The sequence below is a fragment of the Salvia splendens genome, chromosome 20, assembly GCF_004379255.2.
Source record: "Salvia splendens isolate huo1 chromosome 20, SspV2, whole genome shotgun sequence".
NCBI classification, from domain to species: Eukaryota; Viridiplantae; Streptophyta; class Magnoliopsida; order Lamiales; family Lamiaceae; genus Salvia; species Salvia splendens.
In genome coordinates this window covers 12,622,624-12,636,030 of record NC_056051.1, presented here as the reverse complement: position 1 = coordinate 12,636,030, position 13,407 = coordinate 12,622,624, and positions in this window count along the sequence as shown.

The following is a 13,407-nucleotide window of genomic DNA, read 5'->3' as shown; positions in this document are numbered from 1 at the left end:
ACATTTTATACATTATTGTAAAATCATTATTAAAAATAAATCTATATTTTATTAATTTTTAACATTTAAAGTAAATATCTATATGTTCTATTCAAAGTAAAATTATTATTCGACTTACCGTACACTCAATCAAATTATTATTTTAAAATTACAACAAACGAGAGAGCATCCGCAGCGATGTTCTTCACAGCAGGCCGACAAGTCTCAGTGGGACGGATCGTTGACGGGATGTGTTTTGAGAACAACGCACGAGTGGGCGTCGTTTCGACCATGGGGGATTTTTATTTTTTTCAATTTTTTTTAAATTCAAACAAAATATAAACAATAAAATTTTTCCACTTTCCCAAATATTACCGTTTTATTACTATTTTTAATTTTTTTACATTTTTTAAACCTCCAATTTATCCACCCGAGATTGGGCAACGAGTAGCCAATTCTAGGAAAATTATGTATTTTATCGCTTTTATTAAATTGAAATTTTAGCATTTCAATTGACAGATTTCGATTGTCATTTTAATTTCATGTTTAATAAAATGTCATTTTTAATATAAATATCTTTTTTATATTTTTAATTAAAATTAAATTAGTTGGGGAAAAGTAAAGTAAAGAAGAAATGGAATAGTGAGACCTATTAATAGGTAAGAGATGTGATGTATTGTTGCAGGTGTTGTTCCTTGGATAAGAGATTGAAAAATATGGTTAAAAGTGGTGTGAGGCTCCGAATAGTTAAGGGCCAGTTCGTCGTGGATAACATGGTTATGGATGCTCTGAGACCTACTATATAAATTAAAACATACTAAATCAATTTCTATTAGTAAAATCGAGTGTAGTAAAAAATGATACTCCCTTCGTCCCAAGATAGTTAGGTGGGCATGAGATTTAAAAAATTGATGTATTAAAGGTTAAGGTAGACATAGTAAAGTAAGGATATGAATAAATTAAGAGAGAGTAAAGTATGAGACATGAAAAAGTTTTTGCTAAAAGAGAAAATGACGGAACTACCTTAGAGCATCCACAACTCCGTCCCAGATCCAGGCCACATGTAACGCCCCACTTTTTGAACCCTAAATTTTAAACCCTAAGACGATTGCATTTATTTCTTTTAATGCCGTGAATTAAACGACGAGTGGAATTGTTATGTGATTCCTTTGGTGACCTAATTTTGGTTCGTAGTTATGCTTTTGGGTTGACTGACTCAACTTCATCGAATATGTGACGTGACTGTTTTGAATAATTGATGCGGGGTGAAATTTATTGTGGTGAATTATTTTTAAGGGTGAGTGAGATTGAATAGGTTCATCGATAATTATTTTACCCATATTTTTGGTATTTTCGACCATGACTTTATATTGGAGAGGAATCCTATTTTCTTGGATTTAATTAATTGCTAGGGATATTTATCCAAATTAAATCTAAAACCCAATTATTCTTTATTTTCTTCATGAGAAAATCGACCCCCATGCTTGTTCATAGGGAGATTTCGAAAATCTCCTATTTATGGGGAGAAGGAATTATTTATTATATTATTTGATCCCTTATTTATTCCCTCCCATGAATAAATTCAAATATCCTAGCAAATCTTGCCCTATCTTATTCAAATTAAAGATTTGAAATTGATTCCTTGTGGAAGAAGCATAATTCACGTCACTTTCCTATTTTTATTGAGGAAATTATTATTTTATTCTGCTCCGTGATATCTTATTTCACTCCGTGAGAATTATTTCATATGCTAATTAATTAGCATAGAATTTGAAACCTCCTTAATCCTCCCCAAAAATCACGCCAACCTCCCTCCCCCATATCTTCCCAAATCTTTATTTATTTAATTGTGGGATTATATTCTTGAACTCTATGAATAAGAGAGAAAAACCCCAACCCTAGCCAAACTACACGCCTCCCTCACTCCCACACGCCACTTTTCTCTCTTCCACTCTTCTTCAACTTTTTTTCTATTTTGTTCAAAATATCTTCATTCTTTGCAAAGAATTGAAGTTGAAACTCAAGAATTGTTGAAGAATCAAGGCTATTACTTTGTTCTACCATTCGTTCTATCAAGAAAAGGTATTTTAGATCTATCTTTTCTCATCTAACCGATCAATCGATGTTCTTGAACCCTCATGCATATAGATCGAGTGAAAGGGGGGAAAACAATTGATGAATGGGATGCATGTGTGTGTGGATCGACGTATGGGTGTGTGTCGGCGTGCATGTTTGTGTGTGTGCGCGTGTGATGTGTTGTCACGACCGACCATACTAGGGATAATAAAACGAGGAGGTCGTGACCACGGGAAAGCAATAAAGTATAACATTTAAACGACGACAGTTCATATGAATGACCCAATAAACTTAAGAAGGGGAATATTTTAGTTCATTGAAAAGTTAAGCAACGGATTTTAGTTCAAAATACTTAATGTCGTAATTACCATATCAAATAGTGTGGAGATTTCTAGCAAACAATTTTTCAAAGAAAACAGTGGAAAAATAAATATAAAAAATCCAATTAACTCCCAAAAGAACATTTGTTTTAGTTTACAAAACCATTTTAGAGTAACGAAGTAAGCAGCGGGTTAAAATCTCAAAGTATTTGACAAGACAAAAATCGTACGAAATAGAATAAATTCTTGCGACGCAGTTTCAATAATAGCAGCGGAAATAGGTTATCAAGAGAGTCATAGGATGACGCCTATGTATGAGGACACAGCACATCCAAAATTCCTAGGCCGACTCAACATCCATCGCAACATTCCTCTCAACCTGCACATAGGGGAAAACATATGCAGGGCTGAGTACTTGTTGTACTCAATGGGCTCATGCCGAAAACATTTTATAACAGTTATGTCATCCATACCAGTGATCTCGAGTTTTACATATAGTTAAGAAATATCATCGAGAACACAAAAACGTTTCATAGACTGGCCAGTCAAACAATCTCCCCATTTTCTCAACAATCCATCAATCACAATCATCAATCCACAGTGCGACGAAAATGTGGCCACACTATTCGCCCACGAGACCGGCCGACTAGCAAGGACGACTCACGATCCCACCAGTATACATAGCCTGATAGGGTTTGCGGCCCTACTCAGACCCGAATTCGTTTCACAACACAGCTATATAGCCTAACGGAGCAAGCTCAGACGAACTAGGCATCAGGAAACAATCTCATAAACAAAACAACATGGCATGACATAACAAGTTAAACCACCCTTATAACACCACATCATATTTTCGAAAGGTAAAGAGATTTGTAAATGAAAACCCACCTCGTTTGCTTAAACAATTCAATATCCAACTTAAGGCAACCCTCGTTCCTTGTGCTCACGTACACACAATCCCCTTGCCAACACCACAACACAATCAGCCTTCCATCAATACAAATTATCATGCATGTCCTATAGTTCCTTTCATCGTTCTCTTAAATTACCCATCCCAACATTCATCAACATAAGGAAGAACATGACATAATATTTCTCAACGTATCACAAATAATCACGTCATAAGATACATCCCTTGAGCATACATGCATCATATAATTCACCCAAACTTGGCAACAAGTATTATTTTGACATAACAGAAATCTGACAGAACTGCGCAGTTGTTTTGTAAAAATCACCAAAACTCCATCCGACCTTATATGAAGCTAAATTTTGGTCACTACATAGTAGACACATTCAAGTTCGTCCAGTTAAAATTTCACACCGAAATCATATCATTTGGTCAGCCAAAACAACAATGCAACCCTCTGGTCGGAACATAAAAATTCTGGCAGTACTGCGCGGTTTGATTGAAAAATTTACCAAATATTCATCTGATGTCCAATGAGGCTGAAATTTTCCCAAACCACAGAAGACACTTCAAATTATATTCAGTCAAAAATTCACATCAAAATAAGGCCATTTGGTTGGTCAAATCAAAAATGAAACTCTCTAGGCGAGAATATAAGTTTCTAGCAGAATTGCGCAGTCGACTTCTAACATTTATTAAAATTTCATCTTTCGTCAAAAGGGGCTGAAATTTACACACAACACAGAAAACACCTTGAAGTTTACTTAGTTAAATAATTGCACCAAAATAAGATTGTTTGGTCAGTCAAACACACGTCGGAATCCACTGTCCGAACACCACAGTTTTCAGGTTTCACAATTTCAAAATTAGGGTTTCTTCTTCATTCATCCAAACACAATTTTTCATGCTTCCCACACACAAACATGCTTCAAAAGGTTCTCACAATCATGTTCTCATATAATCACACATCATTCACCAATGATTCATTCAAACTTCACACATATTCATTCAAAATCGCATATTCACAATTCTCTCATACAAAACACAAATTCCCACCGATTAATTATGCGATCTATGATTCCTACACTCACTATATGCATGAGAGGATCAAGAACAAGGTTTCAATGGAGAAGATGAGGAAAAGATTTTAGTTATACCTTCTTGAATAAAAAATCAAACGGTAGAAGCAAAGATTGATGTGATTCGTCGGGAACTCTTGAAAATTCCAACTCCAATGGATGCAAGAACAAGTACGGAAGAAATTTTGGAGAGGATGAAGAGAGTGAAAGGAGAGTGGCGTGTGAAGAGAGGGAGATGATGAAGGTGGACGAAAATTTGAGGGAGAATGGGGGCTAGGGTTTAGTTTAGGTGATTATATAGTCTTAGGTTTAATCCCAAAAATTAATTAATTGTGGAGGAATAAAATTGAGGCCAATAAATAAAATCCCACGATTAAAAAGAAGGAAATTTCGAAAATTGGGTTGAAAATTTTTTATAAGAAATTTATTTGGTATTTACTTGGAGAGAAATAGATTCACAATTTAGGAAATAAAACAATGACTATTCCATAAACAAGGGAACAAAATAAATTAAATCTCCAAGTAAAAAAAAAGAGAGGGGGCCGAAAATTCCATAGGGAATGCACAAGGAAATTATTTAAATCCTCAATTAAATAGAATAGGGTTTAAATTTGGTAACAATTAAATAAATTTCCACAAGGAAATTAAACAAAAGGGGCGTGCGACACAAGGAAATATTCACATCCCCAATTAATTTGACTTATGTATTAATTTGGTATTTCATTGAATAAAAGGGGTTCCACAAAATAGGAAACAAATATATTCTCCTCTACAAAATAGGAGGGGGGGGGAGCGAAAATTGGCTTAATTAGCCACAAAGAAATAATTCAACTCTTAATTTAAATTAGGGTGAGGAAATAAAACGTGGCAAGATTTAATTGAATTTAAAATAGATCAAGGGAACCAACAAGGTACTAATTAAATCAAAGAAACTAATTCATCCTCTTAATTAAAAATAGCGAATATTCGAAACTCTAAAAAATAATAGGCTAGAGTTCGAATTTCATGTAGCACAATTTAGGGATAATTTGATTTGAATTTAATTTAGATGAATATCCCAAAATAATTAATTAAATCTAAGAAAAGAATATAATTTCCAATAATTGGAGGGGCCGACAATAGCCACTTTATTTGGCTAGAACAAAATGCATGATCTTATTTAAATTGATCCCCCCCACATTTAAAATATAAATAATTCTTCATTCCAAACACCCATAACCATTTATTCCACATAATCAAACTCAATCACATAGTAACAATTTAAATTTCATAAATAAAATTCCCAATCGACATATTAAAATAAGAGTCGCAAAAATTTTGGGATGTTACATCCTTCCCCTCTTAACAGAAATTTTGTCCCGAAATTTGACCGTCTCACATAAACAACTCGGGGTACTTTTCTTTCATTCTATCTTCTAACTCCCACGTGGCTTCCTCGGGACCATGGTGTTTCCACAACACCTTCACGGATGCTATCGACTTGTTTCGCAACTCTTGCACCTTCCGATCAAGGATTGCCTCGGGCCTTTCCTCGTAGCTCATGTCGGGGTTAGGATCACTTCCTCTTGATGAACTACATGCTTCGGGTCGAACACGTACTTGCGCAACTGCGACACATGGAACACGTTGTGCACGTTCCCAAAGCTGGGAGGTAACGCCAAACGGTACGCTACAGGACCTACTTCATCGATAATCTCGTACGGCCCTACAAAACGCGGTTTCAGCTTGCCTTTCACTCCAACCCTCACAACTCCTTTCGTCGGGGATACTTTCAGGAATACTTTGTCACCAACATCGAATTTGATCTCCGTTCGGCGCACGTCAGTATACGACTTCTGCCTATCTTGAGCTTCTTTGATCCTTGCACGGATTTGATGCACAATTTCGGTCATTTCCTTTATAGCGTCGGGTCCTAACATCTTCCTCACGCCAACTTCATCCCAATAGAGTGGGGATTGACACTTCCTACCATACAAGGCTTCATACGGAGCCATATCGATCATCGCTTGATAGCTATTGTTGTAGGCGAATTCAACCAACGGTAGAACAGTTTCCCAACTTTCCCCTCGATCTAGGACAACGGCTCGCAGCATATCCTCAAGTGTTTGGATCGTCCTCTTTGACTGCCTCTCCGATTGCGGGTGATAAGCAGTGCTGAAGTTCTATTGTGTGCCCAATTCCCGTTGCAAACTCATCCAAAACTTTGATGTGAACTTCGTTTCGCGGTCAGACACAATGGCCTTTGGCACCCCATGTAAACGTACAATCTCACTCACGTAGAGTTTGGCTAACTTGTCCGCTCCATAAGTGATTCTAATTGGTAAAAAGTGTGCGCTTTTAGTCAGTCGATCGATGATCACCCAAATCACAGTGTTGCCCTTTTGTGACTTTGGCAAACCCGTCACGAAATCCATGGCTAGATGATCCCACTTCCATTCGGGAATTTCAAGCGGTTGCAATTTCCCATATGGCCGTGGTGTAAGGCCTTCACTTGTTGACATGCTAGACATCGCTCCACATACGATGCTACGTCCCCTTTCATTCCATTCCACCAAAAACACTGTTGCAAGTCTCGATACATCTCTGTGTTTCCGTGGTGAGCAGTGTAAGGCGTGTCGTGTGCTTCACTCAAAATCTCATCTTTTAGCGCCTCATCGCTCGGCACACACAATCGTCCATCGAATGTCAAAGCATTGTCTGCCTCCTCACGATAATGATCAAGTTTCTCTCGGCTCTTACCTTCACACGTAGTTCTTCCAACTTCTCATCACGTCGTTGGGCTTCTATGAGCTTGGTTCTCAAATCTGGCTCAATCACTAGCGTCGCTATTTTTCCTCCTACTGTCTCGGGCGCTTTTATTATTTCCAATTTCATTCGGTCGAATTCGAGAATCAACGCTTCCTCTTGCGTTAGGAAATAAACCAATTGCGGTTAGTTCTTCATACTCAAAGCATCGGCTACTACGTTCGCCTTGCCCGGATGATAGTGAATACCACAGTCATAATCTTTCACGATCTCTAACCAACGTCGCTGTCGCATGTTTAGCTCCTTCTGCTCGAAGAAATACTTGAGACTCTTGTGATCCGTATATATCTCGTATCTCACTCCATAGAGATGGTGTCTCCAAATTTTCAGTGCGTGCACTACTGCTGCTAGTTCCAAATCATGGGTCGAAAAGTTCAGCTCATTCGGTCTCAACTGTCGGGAAGCATATGCTATCTCTTTCCCATCTTGCATTAACACGCATCCAAGTCCTACTTTTGATGCATCAGTATAGACGGCGAAGTCCTTGTCGTCTGCCGGCACCGCTTGAACAGGTGTTGTGGTCAACTTTTATTTCAACAGTTGGAAACTCGCCCCGCATTCCGGCGTCCAAACCACTTTGATTCCTTTCTTCAACAATTGTGTCATTGGTCTTGCGATTTTAGAAAATCCCTCGATGAAGCGTCGGTAGTATCCCGCCAATCCCAAGAAACTGCGGATTTCACTCGGCGTTTTCGGCGATTTCCAATTTTGCACAGTCTCGACCTTTGCGGGGTTACTTGAATCTCATTTGCCGTCACGATATGACCAAGAAAGTTCACTCGAGTCAACCAAAACTCACACTTACTAAACTTGGCATAAAGTCTCATTTCGTAACGTTTCCAACACAGTTTGCAGATGCCCTCCATGTTCCTCCTCGTTCTTCGAGTATACTAAAACATCGTCGATGAAGACTAACACAAACTTGTCGAGATACTCATGGAAAACTCGGTTCATCAAGTCCATGAAGACAGCCGGGGCATTGGTCAGCCCAAATGGCATCACGACGAATTCATAATGGCCATAACGAGTGCGAAAGGCAGTCTTAGGCACATCCTCTCGTCGGACCTTTAGTTGATGATATCCCGACCTCAAGTCCATTTTCAAAAATACGCCCGCTCCTCGAAGTTGGTCAAACAAATCATCAATCCTCAGCAGTGGGTATTTATTCTTCAAAGTCATCTTGTTGAGCTCACGATAGTCAATGCACATCCTCATCGTTCCGTCCTTTTTCTTCACGAACAACACAGGCGCTCCCCACGGTGATACACTAGGCCGAATAAATCCCAAGTCTAGCAGTTCTTGCAACTGAATCTTCAATTCAGCCAACTCTTTAGGGGCCATTCGGTACGGTGCTTTCGATACTGGCGCAGATCCAGGTTCTAAGTCAAAGGTAAACTCCACTTTTCTGTCGGGCGGCGGTCCAGACAAAGTCTCAGGGAACACGTCGGGAAAGTCTCGTACTACTGCCACGTCTTCCACCTTCAAGTCTTTCTTTTCCTTTCCATTCAAGTACACAAGATATGTCGGACGCCCTTTTCTGATCATCGTGGTTGCTTGTAAGGTAGAGATTATGGAGGTTCGTCGGTTCATGGAAATTCTATACAAGATAGTCGGCTCGTCGCCAGGGGCTCTAAAAGAAAGTTGCCTCTCCTTGCAAATGTTGCATAAAGAACTCGGAATATGTATCAAGAACTCAAAGTTTAATCAAACAGTCTTAACTTGGATATGAACCGATGTCGAATTGTAACAATTGGTTATGATCATCCCCACGGAGCTTGAAAGAACATAAGATAGGTCATGAATATGGGATGGAATCGAATCAAAGTCAATTCTCATAGTAGGCTACCATACAAGATAATTCAGTTGTTCGACCAAATTTGAAAGGTCCACATATCAATGGATAATGACTTATAGGGTTGAGAAAAAAAAATGATCAGTTGTATGAGGATTGAGAAATGTAGGCAGTTGTCACAAAGCGGTACTGATCATGGTTCAACGAAAATCATAATGTGGAATAATTGAATCACATCAATGGGTTCATATGTTTGTGAAATGCAACCAAAGTCAAAGGGGCTTTTGAAAAAAAATCAAGTGGATTAAGTTTGTTAAGGCAAGGTATAAAATGTATGCCTTAACTTTGTTTTGTAAAAAGAATGGTTCTATTATGGAAATAATACATATAGTGGAACTGAACCAAAAGAATTTCACTCTATGAGAAAGAACTTGACACAGACATGGTTATAAAATAAAAAGCTGAACAAAAGTTCAAAGAAGAATATCCCATAGAAAACATGTCTGTGAAATGTGCCTATATTGAAAGACATGACTGCAAGCAGCCTTAGGAATGAAGTTCAATAGCAAAGGCTCACAAAGTCAAAATATTGTTCGTATAAATAATAAGTCAAAGAAGACTACAATTAATCCAATTGTCCAAAGTTATGAAGGCAACACCACTTTCCAAGATTTGAAAGTGAGTTATGACTCAATGGAGGAAAAGAAATAATATGCATCACTTGCAAGGGGTGAATGAAACAAGCTGTTAAATAGACAAGGGCTCACGGTTATTTGAAAGGTCCTGAATAATAACTTCTTAGAATCCAAGTAAGAACTGTTAATTAAATTAGTTTGTTATAGCTATTAAATTCGCACCACCTTGTTCATCTTTCGCAAGCCGAGACTGGTATCATCGCTCTAAGAACTGTGGATTCCACGTTGGGATTCTTCGTGTCAATGCCACTAATATTGATAGTCGGAGTCCATATCTTCATAAAGTTCTCTGCATGTCATAAAGATTATCCTCGTAGGATATTGTTGTCATCCTCGTGCTCCTTAGCAGGGTATGAAGATCATCTCCATCGTGTTGCCACTTACGCAAGATTACACTATACTAATTTATATCGCGAGTATGACCGCTCGTCGTTGCATGAAAATATCACTCAGCTTCAGCTCTTCTTGTCTCGCACGTTGACTTAAGGGTTTGCCTCAACTTTCATGTTCTCGTACGATTCATTGCTCAGAGAAGCAATAGTTAAGTTTTCAACTTAGAACTATGATTCGCGCGGTCAACTAGGCTTATATTTCAGGTACTCTAAGTTCACAACACAATTCGCCATCTCATAGATCATCATCTACCACAATTTACGTCATTCAAACCTCAAGATAAACATACAACATTTTCACATTCCATAGCGAAACACTTTCGAACTTCACAATTATATTCAAAACTTTTGAAACAAAATTTCTTTACACTTTCACACCTTCCAAAAAAAATTTCTCACATCTCAATTTTAAAGTAAAAGTTTTGACTCAAACTAAAACATACTTTCGCATCAACTTTCATCACTCGTATAAAGCACTCCATAGAATAACGCATCATACTTCGCACCTCATAACATACATAACATCACACTTCCATGGCTCAATTTTCCAAACAAAAAGGTAATTAATTTTTTTTAACAATTCATAAACACAACATTTTCCATTGATCAATAAATTTTTCCAAAAGAAAGAACTAACATGTTTTCGTTTAAACTTCAAAGATATTTTTTTTTCTTTTAAAAAAATTTCAACAACTTTCTACAACATAAACATTTTTTTTTCTCAATCAAACTCCACTAGAACAACTAGTCATTAATATTACAAAACATCAACCACAAAATCCTTTTTCCATTTTTTTTACATATCAAACCATGCAAATCTTTCAAAACTCATAACACATTTGTATTCCGAACAAAACACTCATGCACTTCACATATATGTTTATAACAACATTTTTAAATTACTCTTTTTTTTCTCAAAAATTTCAACATACTCAAAACAACTCATCAACCTTCATCCTTCATGTAAAACACTCCATCATCCTATGTTCACATGCTCACATCGTAGAACTTTCACACATAACACATATTTAGTCATCATACTAATCTTGCTCATGCTCCATATAATCACACCATAAAAAATACATAATCAACATACAACACTTGCTTAGATCATCTTGTCAATCATGCTCATACTTCACATAATCATACTATCACAACATCGTATTCTCATATATTGAAGGGGTTGGCAGTGGAAGCGTGCATAAATTACCGATCACATAAATTTGATCTATTTAGCAGATTATTTAGACAAATTCTATTCGCGTAATTATGACATGTATCATGCTCATAACTTGAATTAAAATCATGCTTTAGAATATAAAATCCCTAAAACATGCATACTACGGAGTTAGCCAAATTACCTCGTTGATTCGATCATGAATCGAAGATAGCTTGCGTCTTCTCCATGTGAAGATCTTCAGTACTCGACCTCGGACCTTCTGATTGGTGTCCCGGACTATACGCTGATATTTGTGTGGGCAAATCTCACCAACGTACTAGGACTTGAATAACGAAGACAGAAACTGCTCACGGAGGAAGCAAAAATTTCGAACTCTCTCTCTAGAGGGGGACAAAAATTTTGATAAAAAAAATTGTGTTTTCTATCTCCTTTATTCTCCTATTTATATAAGTCACATATTGGGCCCAGTCAGGGATCTGAGGAAGAATTTGGATCAGGCCTCACTCAATTAGCTTTTTACTAATTAAATTGAACCCACAATTTAATATAAGCTTATATTAGAATATTACAAGCAGCCACTACAGAAGTAATATTGCACTGCCTTCCAAATACGAAATTACAAGTATTCCGGGTTTTCTTTAATTGCATTTAATTTATTTCCCTTGCTTAAGATAGAAACATCAATTAATTAATTATTGTCTACTATGGACTTAATTAATTAACATATTTTAAACTCTTATTTATTATTCATAGAGTAATTAAACTCTAACTAGCTAGGTTCCGAATAATAAAACCTTGTTTCGAGCTCCTCTTGTGGATGTTATCAAACGAGACTCTCCTCGCGCACGATTCAACGTAATAGCAATCCTAGCACCGCTAGATAATGATCACCACTACCCAATATACCTGGATCATTGGGTGACGAAAAACCCGCACCTTTGGTAAGTCAAAGTAGTAGATACTCATTATCGTATGCTCAATGCTAACGTAGATTGATTAAGAAATTAATTATCAAGACCTCGTCTTTCAGTAGATAGCATAAAGACTCGTCTTGCTGTTAGATCCATTTAGTGCTATACCACACCAAGGTCATCTTATTTCAATAAGGCTTAGGAATAATCGGACTGACATTGCAACCTTTCGCGATAGGTAGTCTAGGGCTATCTAGGTTGTGAAATTCTTATTTTTGTTTGTTTAGAACTGACCGTGTTACCTTAAATTGGACGACGCCCACAACCGGTATACTAAAACAAAGACTTATACTTTGTTACGTTTGCTTATACATTTAAATATGCAATAAACAACCATTAAATCTAAAACATAACAACATTATGACAAAAAAATAATCTATTGCATTTATTGGAAAATAACAATTAGAGTTTTACAGTATCCAATCACTCGAAAGGTGATTTCTAGTATACAAAACCCTAACAATCTCCCACTTATACTCAAAACAGCTTTCGAGTATACAAAATGGTAGTGCACACGTCTAAATTTCTCCCACTTATACTAAAAGCGAGTTGAGGTCTTAAATGAGTCGAACTCCCATCCCTTCAACGTGGCACTCGAACGGTTTTCACCGCCAAAGCCTTTGTAAAAGGATCTGCCAGGTTGTTCTCTGACGCAATCTTAACCACTTGTATGTCTCCTCTCTGCACTATATCCCTGATGATATGATACTTCCGCTCTATGTGTTTGCTCGCTTTGTGAGCTCTTGGTTCTTTCAAGTTTGCCACAGCACCAGAATTGTCACAATAAATGGTGATGCTCTTGGGCAGATTCGAAACCACACCTAAATCCATAAGGAAGTTCTTGAACCATACAGCCTCTTTTGCAGCCTCTGAAGCGGCCACATACTCGGCTTCCATGGTCGAGTCTGCGATGCATTTCTGCTTCACACTCTTCCAAATTACGGCTCCACCTCCTAAGGTGAACACATTTCCTGAAGTAGATTTTCTCGAGTCCTGATCAGCTTGAAAGTCTGAGTCAGTATATCCCAAAGGAAAGAGCTCGGCTGCATTGTAAACTAGAGCATAGTCCTTAGTCTGTTTAAGGTACTTGAGTATGTTCTTTACGGGAGTCCAATGTCCTTGGCCCGGATTCGACTGATATCTTGTCACCATGCCAACAGCAAAGCAAATATCAGGTCTAGTACAAAGCATAGCATACATGAGACTTC